This window comes from Apostichopus japonicus, chromosome 8, assembly GCF_037975245.1.
Source record: "Apostichopus japonicus isolate 1M-3 chromosome 8, ASM3797524v1, whole genome shotgun sequence".
Lineage (NCBI taxonomy): Eukaryota > Metazoa > Echinodermata > Holothuroidea > Aspidochirotida > Stichopodidae > Apostichopus > Apostichopus japonicus.
In genome coordinates this window covers 12,923,350-12,936,889 of record NC_092568.1, presented here as the reverse complement: position 1 = coordinate 12,936,889, position 13,540 = coordinate 12,923,350, and the positions used below count along the sequence as shown (strand labels likewise).

Sequence of the window (13,540 nt, the reverse complement as noted above, 5' to 3'; positions counted from 1 at the left end):
TTGCAGAGTATATATCGCATGCATTTCAAGATCAGTGTAAAACACATGAGCGTGAAATGGCAAATGAGCGTTTAAACACATGAAGTACCGAGTCTATTTCTTTCCTTTTATTTAATGTGCATACTAAAAATAAAATAATATACGCATTTGGGGTAAATTGGAAGCTTAATGAACATTTCCAATGTATGTATCACGTTTCAAGTTAGTCCATAATAAACCAAAATGTCAACATTCTCAGTCATAATTTTGTCCTCATGACATCACAAAACACGCGAAAGATCTTTCCTGAGGTAATAATAGACTATGAGAAGAAATTGTGGGGGTTTACTTCATATAGTTTTTACTTCGTTTTGAGAGTGTGATATTGCCTGTCACTGTGTATAGAACCACTTTAAAAAAATTAGCGTCATATGCTTCGATGGAAGAAGCGGCAAAGAGAGATTTGTAATTTCAGGCAAACAGTCTTGTTATAAATATCTTAAACGGCATAAAGAAAAATAAACTCAGATGTGCACGATGGATGCAGCTTGATGAGTCATGGAATGTAAGACATTAATATTCCATTAATGTAGAGTTGTTATTATTTTACATTCCATGGTGGGTGAATGTTAATCTTTGGAGAGGCATCTCTAACAGGGGACAGGTGCGGGTCTAGGGTGTGTGATGTGGGGGGGGGGGTGGGCGTCGGATAGTCTTCTCATTCGTGAGTGAAAAGATCCAAACGTAACTAACCTTACACAAAGCCAGCGAGATTAATTACAATCTTATTTTGAGTGATCGGCGGTAGCTTTGATAAAATGGCAGAATTAAGGATAAAGGGGCATGCATGAACGATGACACGCCAAGCCATAAATTAATATTTATATTTTGTTTTATATTTCATTTATTTTGTTTTCATAACATGCATTTAAATGTTTGCATTATCAAATTTATTTGAAGGGAGCATTCCAATAATGTAATGGAACAAGTGACCGTTTATAAACAGTTGAGATTCATCAGTTAACATTACTGGATCTTAGTCTAATACATTGATCACAGGTCATTGGATCAGATAGATGCAACACAAAACTCTATATAGGAAATTATAAAACTTTTAATGGTCTCAAATGATTTGTTCATACTGTTTTACATAAAATGTCATTCAAGTAATGCATCTTGTCGTTGCTTGAGTTAAAATGTTAAGAAACAATAGTTTAAGATTAACTATATAAGTCCTGCACTGAGGAGCTGACGTCATTATCAATTTAACCTTAAAGGAGCATTCCATAGTTTTAGCCAATATTAAAGTTGAATATCTAAAAACAGGAGTAACTACAGAAAAACACATTCTATGGCACACATTGGTTTTCTGTTTCCCTGGATTATAACATATCAAGACTAGAAACCTGCTTAAATTCATCCTTTACTTGTAGAACGTATGCTTGAGTGTTGCAATTCTTTCGATAACTTAAAAGATGCAGAGGCTAAAACTGGTTAATGCAACCAGTATGAAAACAAAACACCATTGCACCTTTTGATAAACTATAATGGCAATGGCTTGTAATTATCACACAGTTCGTCTAATATCAATAATGAGTTTACTTTTGTCAAGATATCTTCAATCGCCCACTTAAAATCGATGCTTGTCAGTTAATAACAAATGATGTGTCCATTTCTCGATACCCTCTATTAGCATTAGACAAACACCGCTGTACAAGTCATTTACAATGATCTGTCTATATATGGAAGCATCAGCCTCTATCGTGCTCCATGAAGACTGTCCTAGGTAAATATCAAATCGTGTCAAGTGATCCAAGCTTCGTCGAACACTTTCCTTCATCAAAGAACCTTCCTGTATATTTCCTTTCATTTTTACCTTTTTTCTACGGTTACGAATCATTTCCTATGCGTGCTTTGAGTACCTAACTAACTTCATCATCGCATAGATATTATTAGACAGCATACGAGATAGACGGGAAGCAGTGTCGATCACAAGGATGGATGATATAGCCTGCAAGCACTTACAAGAACACTAAGTGATCATATTCCATATTGTCCACTTGCCCCCGCCCACCCTCTCACCCATCTACACCCATTCGTTTATGGTCTATCAGTATAGTTCAACTTGGATATATACGGCTATACCCTATATACTCTTAGGATCCTTGATTTTAAAATCGACTAAGTCCACGGTTCACTTACGGACTTCCTGTTAATTAACTAAAAAAACAAAGACAAGCTAATTGATACGATCCATGGAAATATGAACCATGGCAGGGTAGTTCTTCCATGCCACCATTGAAGTGGTGGATGGCTGGTACAATCATGGAGCATTACCGTTAATAGCTCCATGGTACAATGTACCTGAGAGCTATATAAACCTTGAGGGTAGGCAAGCGGCTGCTTTGAAGATATTTTCAACCTTTATGTCGTGCTTACAAGGCGTTGTTGTCTGAACTGAATAATTGGAAGGAAGGTTTGGCTAGCATGAAGGATTTCCTCGATACCGGCGTCTCCAACGAGTACTGTGCTCATTGCAAGCCTTCGAGCCGCAGGCGGACAGGGATGTCAAAATATGAATTTGATAGCCAATACATCAGTACATGAACTTATCCGTCAAATCCGGAAGAAGCCTCTCACAGTTGATAAACTTTTGATCCATTTCTGATCTCTGCGGGTCTATGCAAACAGCCGGTAATCTTTGCAGTACATAGTCCGCCTTAGGCTCCCCGCAGCTCGGCAAAACCGTCAGGTTCAACCGTAGGTCCGCGAATGATAAATGGGAGGAAAGCACGGCAGGCGGGAGCGGTTGGATTTACAAGATCTTACATCAAGATTTTATTTTGTTTTGCCATGCTGTGACGTGTTTATTCAGAAAACTACCAATTTCACCTGTTTAATCCGTCACTGCTTGAAGCTTAGCCTCATCAAAATATTGGAAATAATGGCAGGATATACATCTACTTTATGGAACGCCAAAAATAGCAATTCAGAAATATATATCCATGTTGTACAATTTACCTATCCCATGAACTGATTTGAGGCTGTTGAACAATTTACGTATCATATGGAACTGAATTGAGGCTGCTTCAATATATGCTCTAGCGGTCTTGGAGAGTGACGGGTTATGTGTGGAAGTCAATGGGGCAATTCATTGTTATACGACACCTGTAGGACCAAAACTTGACCTGTATATCCTACACATATTAATTTACAAAGCATTAATACAGTAGGCTAACACAGCACGTCAGTCATCACCGGTAAAACATTTACGATGGATACAGGAAGGCATTGTCTGAAGTACGGTATGAATATAAGAACGCACTGATCTTGACATCTTGCCGAAAATGCCTTCAATGTTAATTGGTCAGATCTGTACTACCGATAAGCATGTCATTTTGAAACACTGGCATACAGATGTCCGCGTTCCCCGATTTGTACTAGATATACCACTCGATCACTCCGAGCCGACGGAAGGAAGACATTGCAACCAAGTGCGCCACGCGGGACTTTTTAGGCATACACATCATTAGCCGCAAGATAATGATGTGTATTCAGATGATTCAATTCGATTCAAATTCAAATAAACTTTATTAAGCACCAAAATGGGCAATTAAATGCTCGCAATAAGACAATACAATGATAAGATTTTACAAAACGCATCACATGTTCAAGTCCGGATTTCACTTGTGAAATCAATAAGCAAAGAGTATTATGTTAGTGTACATGCTTATAAGTGCATTGTGAGATACATAATAAGCGCTTCAAAGTTGTACATATTTTGCGTTTCACAACTGCGTCATTCTGACCACGCAGTATTCACAAATAATTGGCGAACCTCTATTAACCAAGAAATTAATGTGGTTATCAGTTCTAAAAGTGAACGAGTTTTTTCTTACTGTTTCATGCATCCAATGACAATGTGCCCCCCCCCCCCTTCTAGATATATTGTTTCATGATGCGCGTTAGGTGCACCATGGAGCTATTAACGAAAATAAATCGATAGGTGTACTAAAGTGACAGGTTACCTTTCACTTACCTTAATGTTTTGTGTGTTAATGAGATATGGGTACACCGCCAGATGCTGCTAATTCAATGCAAGATGCACCTCCCAGTGAATGTGTGTTCTCACCTGTGATATGGTCGGTAAAAATAGAACGAAGCATATGCCCTCCAGACCTACTGTTTACTGCACTTCACGTAACAACGTGCGATCAGGTCCCAGAAACCGGGCGTCCCTGCTCCAGGGCAAACAGTCTTACAGTCTATGCAGGGAGTTGCCGGTCTGTGTAACCCGAAGACATCCCACGGATAAAAAGACGGACCTAGACATATAGACATTACTTACACCCCGACAGTTACGGTTCACGAAACTGTTTCTGTATATGATGCGTTACTTCAGCTTTCACTCGCTCAGCGTGAGTTCCGGGCAAGCCTTGGGGTGTAATGTGAGACCAGAGAGCTGAATGAGAGCCTAGGTCCAGACGACCATTTGGTGGTATTTTCATCCCTCCCTGGTTTCCATTTTGTTTTTTGCCGCGTGACTTGTGGTCACGCGTGCGTATATATGAATCGATGTTTCATGTTAAAGCAGTGTGTGCAGGTATTAATTTAGCGATGCAAATTAAAGTACCTTATTTCGATGTGTGGCGTATAAGCTGAGATAAACTGTTAAGCGAGAACGGGAAATGAAATCAATTGTTCAGAATTACGCACAGAAACTGGTTAAATAAATATGAAAACATTAATATCATTATTATCTGAGGAAGTTGTAAGATCCAAAAAAACAAAAAAAAACAAGAGCAAATTATAACGTAAAATAGATGTTGCAAAACAAGTGAAACATCGATATAAACCAAAGGCGAAACAGAAACATGATATTCACAGTATCGATAATTCCACAGAGCAAAAGGAGTCTATTTTTTGCAACTTTTCCCGAAAGTAAGACATTTGCTCTTCGGGTAAATGTTCGCATAAACTTGTCACGTCATCGGAAATTTTGGAGTCAACCCCAGCATAATGTCACTTTAATAAATATTCTGTTTTGTTTTAGTACTTTTGGATCTCCTCCTACATGCATGCATGCAAGCAAGCGTTCATGACCGCACAGAAAAATAGTAAAAGAACCACCAGTAGTCACATGAGTAAGCGATCTCTTAGAAAACCAGAAATCTAAGTTTGCTTGATGGTCAACGGCGTGGAAAATTCGATTTTCCGCCGCAGGCTTCAAGCAAACGGGTTTAATTTCAAGTCCTTGGCAATTTCGGAAGAGAGGAGAATGGCAGAATAAATAAATGAGCTAAGGAGGTCTATACGGCGAGTTTACATTGCGCTAAGTAAGGATTTTGAACTATAGGTTTGTTATTTAGAATAACACCTTATCCCGTCATGAACTTTCGAGATATTATCTCATTTATGATATAGGCATATATGGCATAGTTACGTTATATATAAATATGTATGCGTAAATATCACTTTAAGTGTATGCCCTGTTATAAGAGTGACCTACATGGTTCTAAGTTTATAGACTGAGGTTATATAAATATTCATCCCATCCTTTCAAAACTGCAAATGAATGAAAAATAAATATGACGTCATAATGCTGAATCAGCAAACCGTTGTCCCACGTGAGATGAAGATAGGTTGAAATTTGAGGTGGAAATGTTGTATACCGAAAGAATTATCTTACAGCTGCATGACAACAAATTCAGCACGTATTACTACTACACGTTAAGGACTGCTGTACTTTTACAGTAGTATAACATCTCTCCAATTTCATTCGAATTTCGTCAAAATGCTAAGAGACATTACATTTCTTTAGAACGATAAACAAAACTGATGCACAAATGGACAGTTTCTGGAAAATGGTGGAATCAGTTACCAATGTTATACAAATGCTGCCTTTACTTCTGGAATCGTCACAACTGTTACTATATGAAGACCCAACTGCATGAAGGCTTACCATTTACAATGATGTTCTATAATAAGTAATAGGCCCGCCTATAAAGTGGGTACACGTTGTCAGTCCGACACGTTTTCAGTCCGAAAATAAAATACACGTTTTTAGTCCAAAAAAACGAGTTTTCAGTCCGACACGTTTTCAGTCCGAAAATAAAATACACGTTTTCAGTCCGAAAAAACGAGTTTTCAGTCCGAAAATGAAATACACGTTTTCAGTCCGAAAATGAAATACACGTTTTAAGTTCAGTCCGAAAATGAAATATTCGTTTTCAGTCCGAAAATGAGATACACGTTTTCAGTTAGGGAATGAAAGCAGTTTTAATGCCATAATATCACCAATAAACGGTGACAGCCCGAACTGATAGTAAAAAAATCGATTGAATCTTTTGTATTAAGTCTCACATCACCGGCCTCAGCAAAGACTTCAGACCCCTTAACAACTATCAGTTCTACAAACATGTAATCCGTTCTTCGCTCCTTAATCAGCCTCCTGTATATTCATGGTTTGTTTGGTTCTAATTCCATCAATGCAATTTACACTTTAAACCTAGCGTCATACTTTCATTGTGTTACATTTAGTACTTTTTATTCGACTGCCAATATTGCTGACGAAGGTCCCAGGGGGACCGAAAATTCCAATATATTTTCTAAAACTTTACTCTTTATTTGTCAATTATGGTTATATACGAAAGATTCAATCGATTTCTTTACTATCAGTTCGGGCTGTCACAGTTTATTGGTGATATTATGGCATTAAAACTGCTTTCATTCCCCAACTGAAAACATTTTCGGACTGAAAACGTGTATTTCATTTTCGGACTGAAAACGTGTATTTCATTTTCGGACTGAAAACGTGTATTTTATTTTCGGACTGAAAACTTGTCGGACTGAAAACTTGTCGGACTGAGGGGTGTACCCCTATAAAGTAGGCATATGCTGCCTTTGACGTATATTCCTTCATGGGACGCCGAATAGCCCGTTACCTACGGATGATATATAAATATATCGATATATATGTGAATTGATTCATCAAATGTATGTAAATGCAATTGCACTTTATTACCTATCTCCATGTATTTTGGTGAACTGGTGAATTAGAAGAACATAATACATTTCAGATGGCCAACACAGTGTCGTGTTCAAGTACGAATCTGCTGGCATTTCATTTCGTTCTATAGAACACCGGTATTTGACACCTTTCAAATGACAGACAATATTTGGCATGTAAGATCAAAATAATACGTGCTAAGGTTTTCACGTCATATTAAGCACGGTAGCCGATTACATACAGAATAAGTAACCTTTTACCTTATATCAACAGAGGCCTACTTAACATTGTGTAAAGTTGATTGACATTAAACCAGGGTTCACAAGTTTCTTCCAAGGCAGAAATAACCGCGGAAAAAAATCATGGTTTGTTCCGGACAGGAAGAAACAAATTTGTGGAAAAGTACTGTTTAAGTTGTAACATAATTATTTTGTGTACTGACTGACTAATGTTAAGAAGTAAAGAACTAAACAGAACTGAGCCCCAAGGCACCCAGAGTACAAATACAACCGTCAATAAATCAGCAGATAAACTAATAGTCTTGGAGCATAGTACTGGCTACAACTTCTTGCTTAGAGCATGGAGCTATAACCCATGCTTAGAGCCAGGAGATAAATCTTATTTCTAAACAAACATGGATGTTTCAACGCATTAAATTGTGAATGTCCTGGATAAATTCACTACAGCTGGTCCAGTTTCTGTGTTATTGTAGGTTCTTGGCAGTGGCGTAGCCAGGATTTTTTCAGTGGGGGGGGGGCTTGACCATTTCCTGGGAGGGCGTCTTGGCACTATCTAAGCGGAGCGCCACCATGGGTTGGCGCGCAGCGTACCGAAATTTTTAGATAAAAAGGCCTCCTAGATCGTCGGAAATGACACTTCCCAAGCCTTGTAAGCAAGGGCGTCAATCCGATTTGAAACGTGGGGGGGGGGGAGGGGGACGTAATCGATTCGAGTATTCCGGCCGCAAGTACTATATAAGCGGAGCGCCACCATCGGTTGGCGCGCAGCGTACCAAGAAAATTTCAGATTTCAATATCTGCCAGATCGCTGGAGATGGCACTAGCCAGGCTGGATAGCAGCCATCTAGTTGCGTGATTTCGAGAGAAAATTACAAATTCGTCACTCAGGAAATCTGCAATAAAGTTCATGCGGCCTTAATTTCTGGTGGATTATTTCTGTTATTAGTGATTCCAATTGACATCAACATTAGAATACCCCTCATTTGTTCAAACCCATGGCAACTAACAATCCGTGAATACATTTACTTCGAAATGGGCACATTAAATTGCACCAAGCCGGTCAAGGAATGACCCCAGGGCCTCAGATATGGGCCTATTGGAACGATGCCCCAAAATGTCCCCGGACATACTATAGGCGAAGGAAGCTATCCTCCGCGACTGCATGCGAGTTTCTCGACTTGCCGTCCTGGGAGTCATACCACAAAATTGTGAGTTTGACACCGACATTGACATTTTTTCGACAAATCTGCAAATTGCGCGTGGAAAATAAGGAAAGATTGACTGGGTTTTCAGCCAAGTAACATACTGAATGGCCGAACTATATGTCAAACTGACATGATCAAAGATTGCGTCTGAAACATTATTAGGGTGATAGACTGATTCTCAGCGATAGTATTGTCTCCTTTCTTGAAAATTTGTTTTATATATGATGTGTATTTGACAATGATATATTTTTCGCACATGTAATTTTTTTTCGACACCCAAAATCCCAGTGGGGGGCGACTGGGGGGCGACAAGCTTTCATGGGGGGATGTCGCCCCCTCCCCCCACGCCCCCCTGGCTACGCCACTGAGTTCTTGGGCCCTACATGAGACATTCACATTTCACTTACGAGATTTAAGAGTTACAATTGTGGAGGGGATGAGGGAAGGCAATGAGTTGTGTTGGGGGATAGGGTGGGGTGAGAAGGGGGAAGCAGTCATGTGTAAATGACCTTTTAAACTTGCATCTTGGTGTAGTTTGCAATAACTCTTAGTACCATGGTGTTCAAAGTTTCTGTTATATATAGTTGACCATAAATCGTCATATCACTACATGGAAATGTTACTTCAGTGAATCATTTCTGCATGGTGACTAAAACCAGGTATAGTAGTAGTATGAGTCTAACGGTGTAGGTGTAGCATGACCATATGTAGACTTTATATAAATAACCGTGCAACAAAATCAACTAAATCTCTCCTGAGTCCGGACTGTTATTGCGAAATACCGTTTACACAAGGCAAGTCTTATTTAATATGCATCTTTCATTTTTGCCGCAATATATTTATATATATAGGCAAAATACTAATGTAGCGCTATGAAGCTTATTTCGCAGCCCGAAGACTCCATCATATGTTATTCCCTAAATAACGGAATAAAAAATGACGTCACCCATTGCATTCATTGGTTTTTATCGTCTTTACTATATAAGCGGTCGAGAATGAGTGGTGAATCTATCTGTCATGAAAAGTGTGAATGATGAATAAATTTGAACATTTCAATTGCAGAGCGTCAAAATATGTAAAATTATGACACGTCTCCATTCAAAATTTAAATTAATAGCAGTGGTTGAAAGCAGACTGTTGTGCTTCCATAGGTTCTGCAGTTGCGGCCAAGTATGTTACATTGACAAACTGTAAACATATGTATATACGGATGCCATTGAATCCGCGAAGAATTGTAGATAGTTTTTGGTAAATCAAGTCACGGGCGTGTTGCCTTCTCTTATTCGACCTACATAGCAACTACATTGCTTCATGGACCATCGGTTACTTTTAGTGTATGATCATCGAATACAGAGTTTAGTTCGCACTATAGCTGCACAGAATGCACTCTACAGACAGTGGCGTCGCGCCATTGAGGGGAGAGGGTATCGTGCTCCCCCTCAATGAAATGTGCCATGTGGCAGAAAAAACCTTTGACTTTAATTTGCTTACGTATTCCTCCAAAATTGTGCTGATTTGAAACTAATATAAGTTCCGGAAATGATGAAAACCGCAAAAGCTGTAAGGGTATATCATTCCTTTACCCCTACCAGGCGTCCTATTGCGGAACCCTGAACCTCACGTCGACATGACTTCGCGCTCCGCGCTCGCAATTGCGCCTCCCATGCAAGTTTACATGACCCCCACCCAGGTTGTGCCTAACCCTACCCAACGCTCCCCCCCCCCTCCACTTCCAATACTCGCTACAGTGTCATAGTAAGACATAAAAAAGGCAAGGCTAATACAATGATACACCATTATGTACAGCCTGTTCTATCATTGAATAATAGACTAAGATAGGGAATTTAACTTCCCAACTAGCTTCTCTGTGGAGAGCCGAGACCGGCCCCGTTAACTTATAAAGACGTCTCCCATTTGACAAGTAGTTGTTTACGAATAGAGACAATGACATGGATACGTTGCGTGACTGCATATACCTATATCATAAGTAGCCCTATATAGAGTTGTTAGGGCGCCGTGATGATTCTGTAAATACTCACGTGCATGGTTCATGCAGCAGTTCACTCGCAATCCTCCATAATGACACTTACTTTAATAAACATCAAGAAACAATTTATAATATCATTATTTATTCACACACATCTAGTTATATATTCTCTTAGGGGGACTGAGACACAAACAACGACTAGATGTGCTAAAATGGCGCCATAAAAGTCAAAGTAAAGTTACCAAGCGTAAACACCGTGTATGCGTGACATGAACATCAAAGTTAATAGTTAATGTATCCCCACCAGAGTATACCCATAGAGGTTACCTCCATGGTATACCTAACTACATGATGATAAAGAAAGGTATCATGTACTTGTCTAGTTCAAGTTTGGTACAATTAACAGGCGCGTATCCAGGATTTTCAAACCCGGGGGGCGCGAATTACTATCTAAGCGGAGCGCCACCATCGGTTGGCGCGCAGCGTACACGAAAATTTCTTGTTTTGAAACCCCCCCCCCAGATCACCGGAAACGGCACTTCTCGGGCTTGAAATGACCAACCAGATGTACACTTTTTGCCTGAGAACCAGGTATTTCCTAATAGTTTTTTTTTTCATCCATAACCTTTTTGAAGTTTGTCAACCCGGCACACATCATGTTCGACCTGATGGCATCTCCTGTGGGTCTTTGCTTTTGTAGGTGATTCTACGTCGCGGCCCACAATACCCGTCAGCCCCACTTTTCAAGGTTTTAAGCCCCATATTTGTTCAGAATTTGAAAATTCACATTTCTCGTGAATAAACTCACTTGAAAACATACCCATAATGTTGTACAAAATTTCATCTATGAACAACCAATATAGAAAAACTTCCTTGAACCCCTAACAGACCGGTCAAAATTGCACGAGTAGAGGGAAGTGTGATGCAGAATGTTGGTCAGAAATTTTGGAAAATTCCGACACAGTTAATTTATTGGTGTACAAACATTAAAACCTCTTATAACGGCTATTATAAAACTTGGTTGAAGGAAATGAAAAAATAGCAGATATTTCCGAGAGCGAACACTACACACATAGGCGTATGAGGCGCGGCGGCAGTGGCGGAGCTAGGGGTATTGGTCAGGAGTGGCGAGAATGGTCTGTAGGAGCGCTTTCGACACTATCTAAGCGAAGCGCCACCACTGGTTGGCGCGTAGCGTACAGAAAATTTTTGAATACAGATACTCCCTAGATCGCCGGAAATGACCCTTTCCGGGCCTGGCTAATTTGCAGATAAACGAAGAATAAATAGGTGTCATCGCCAAATTACAGCAACAAAATGTGAGAAATGTCAATAAGTAGATGAGAGCGCAATAAAAAAGTTAATAATCTAGAATAAGTAAAAAGTGGTAAAGAGCTGAAAAAGGCGCCAGCAGTCCATTTGAGTCCGTCAGGGGGGGGGGGCATCCACCCCCGACCGTATGGACGCTCCGCCACTGCGCGGCGGGGGTGCAGCCCCTTATTCGCCATTACTAATGTAAAAGAGAGTTTTGACATAATTGGACGTCCATGCTTTTTATACATCTACATGAGACATGTCGTTGTTTACATTAGCATCCCGCGAAATACTGCGCAATTTGAACGGACCGTACGGTACATGATGGCATGCGATGTAATAACCGATGCTTGCTTATATGATATTGACATGAACACGTTGGAATTTTTGGTTATTTTTCGGACAGTTTTGAGGCTTTTCATCCTGGAACGCCATTTTCATGCTCACTGATATGATGTGATATCTGCTGTTTGCGTTACATGTTCGAACAGGCGCGTAGCGAGGAATTTGCCAAGGGAGGGGCGAAGCCTGTAGGCAAATTATCTAAGCGTAGCGCCACCATAGGTTGGCGCGAAGCGTACAAGAAAATTTTGGCCGAAAATGCCTCCTTGATCGCTGGAAATGGCACTACCCAAGACCATTTGTTAGCGCGAAGCGTACAAGCAAATTTTGGCCGAAAATGTCTCCCAGATCGCTGGAAATGACACTTCCCAGGGCTTGTAAGTTGCCTCTAAGCACTTTCTATTTTGAAATTACTTACTTTTTAAAAAAAATGCTGAATGGGGGGGGGCGGGCGGTCGCCCCCATCCCAAAATGCGTCATGTTCCCCGACGACACGGTCGAGTTCGAGACCAGCCACAGTTGGTTTCATAGCACAATTCTACACACGCGTTATGATAGACCATATATAGTACATATATAGATCATTAGTGAGAGAGGAAAATGGAAACGTCAAAAAATGGAGTTGTCGGTGTAAGGGGTAGGGTGAGTCACACTTTTACGAAATCATTGATCCGTCACTGGCTACCCTTCAGCGCTGTAATGATGTCACTGTTCCTCTTTCTCTCCCCGGTGTCTTGGCGTTTTTCTTTTACTCCCTCCTTTTCTCCTTTTTCTCTTTTTCTTTTTCTTCTTTTTCTTTTCCCTTCCTTCCTCTCCTCCTCCTCTTTTTTCCCCTCTTTTTTCCTTTTTTCTTCTCTTTTTTTTCTCTCCTCTTTTTCTTACCCGGGGGGCGCGCGCCCCCAACGCCCCCCCTGGATACGCACCTGATTAATTAAAGCACTATTATTTCAGGCTATTACTATTTCGTTGCGCATGCGTGACACTAACTTTGTTAAGATTCTATATTCATGACAAACCATTAAAGGTAGCCGTCACCATGTAACTAAGGAGCTTCCTACATTCAGACAGTCGTCGTAAACTCATTGAAATGGTGCATAAGTAGAATTACTTACCAATACTTCAAGAAACTATTTATATCCAGGTTTCCTTATCCCGCCTGCGTAGAGTCTTTCGAAGTCTATGCCGTCAGCGATTAAAGCAAGGTTTCGCCCAAAAAATGTAAATATTCCCAATAAAAGTAGTGAAAAGTTCCACCTATATAATACAAAATAAAAATAGAAACGTTTGAAAATCTCAAACTATATAATTCTCTAATCGGTTTGGCGACGTACGTGTCACTTGAGCGTGGACGGTTCGCCTTTTGTTTTAAGTTGGTGACCTTCTGAACAAACTGAACAAGTGAGGTCACGAGGCTACAACGTGTTCTCATTCTTCCCCTGCACTAAATCAATCCTCGACACCAATT

General features: G+C 40.1%; 1 protein-coding gene across 1 annotated transcript in view; it reads right to left on the bottom strand.

The window, feature by feature from the left end:
* LOC139970463 (uncharacterized) overlaps nt 1-13,334 on the bottom strand; it is a 168,319-nt gene extending 154,985 nt beyond the window's left edge. The window contains exon 1 of the mRNA XM_071976196.1: nt 13,188-13,334. The gene's annotated coding sequence lies outside the window, so the exon portion shown is untranslated. The remainder of the gene's footprint in view (nt 1-13,187) is intronic.
* Nucleotides 13,335-13,540: the final 206 nt, after the last annotated feature.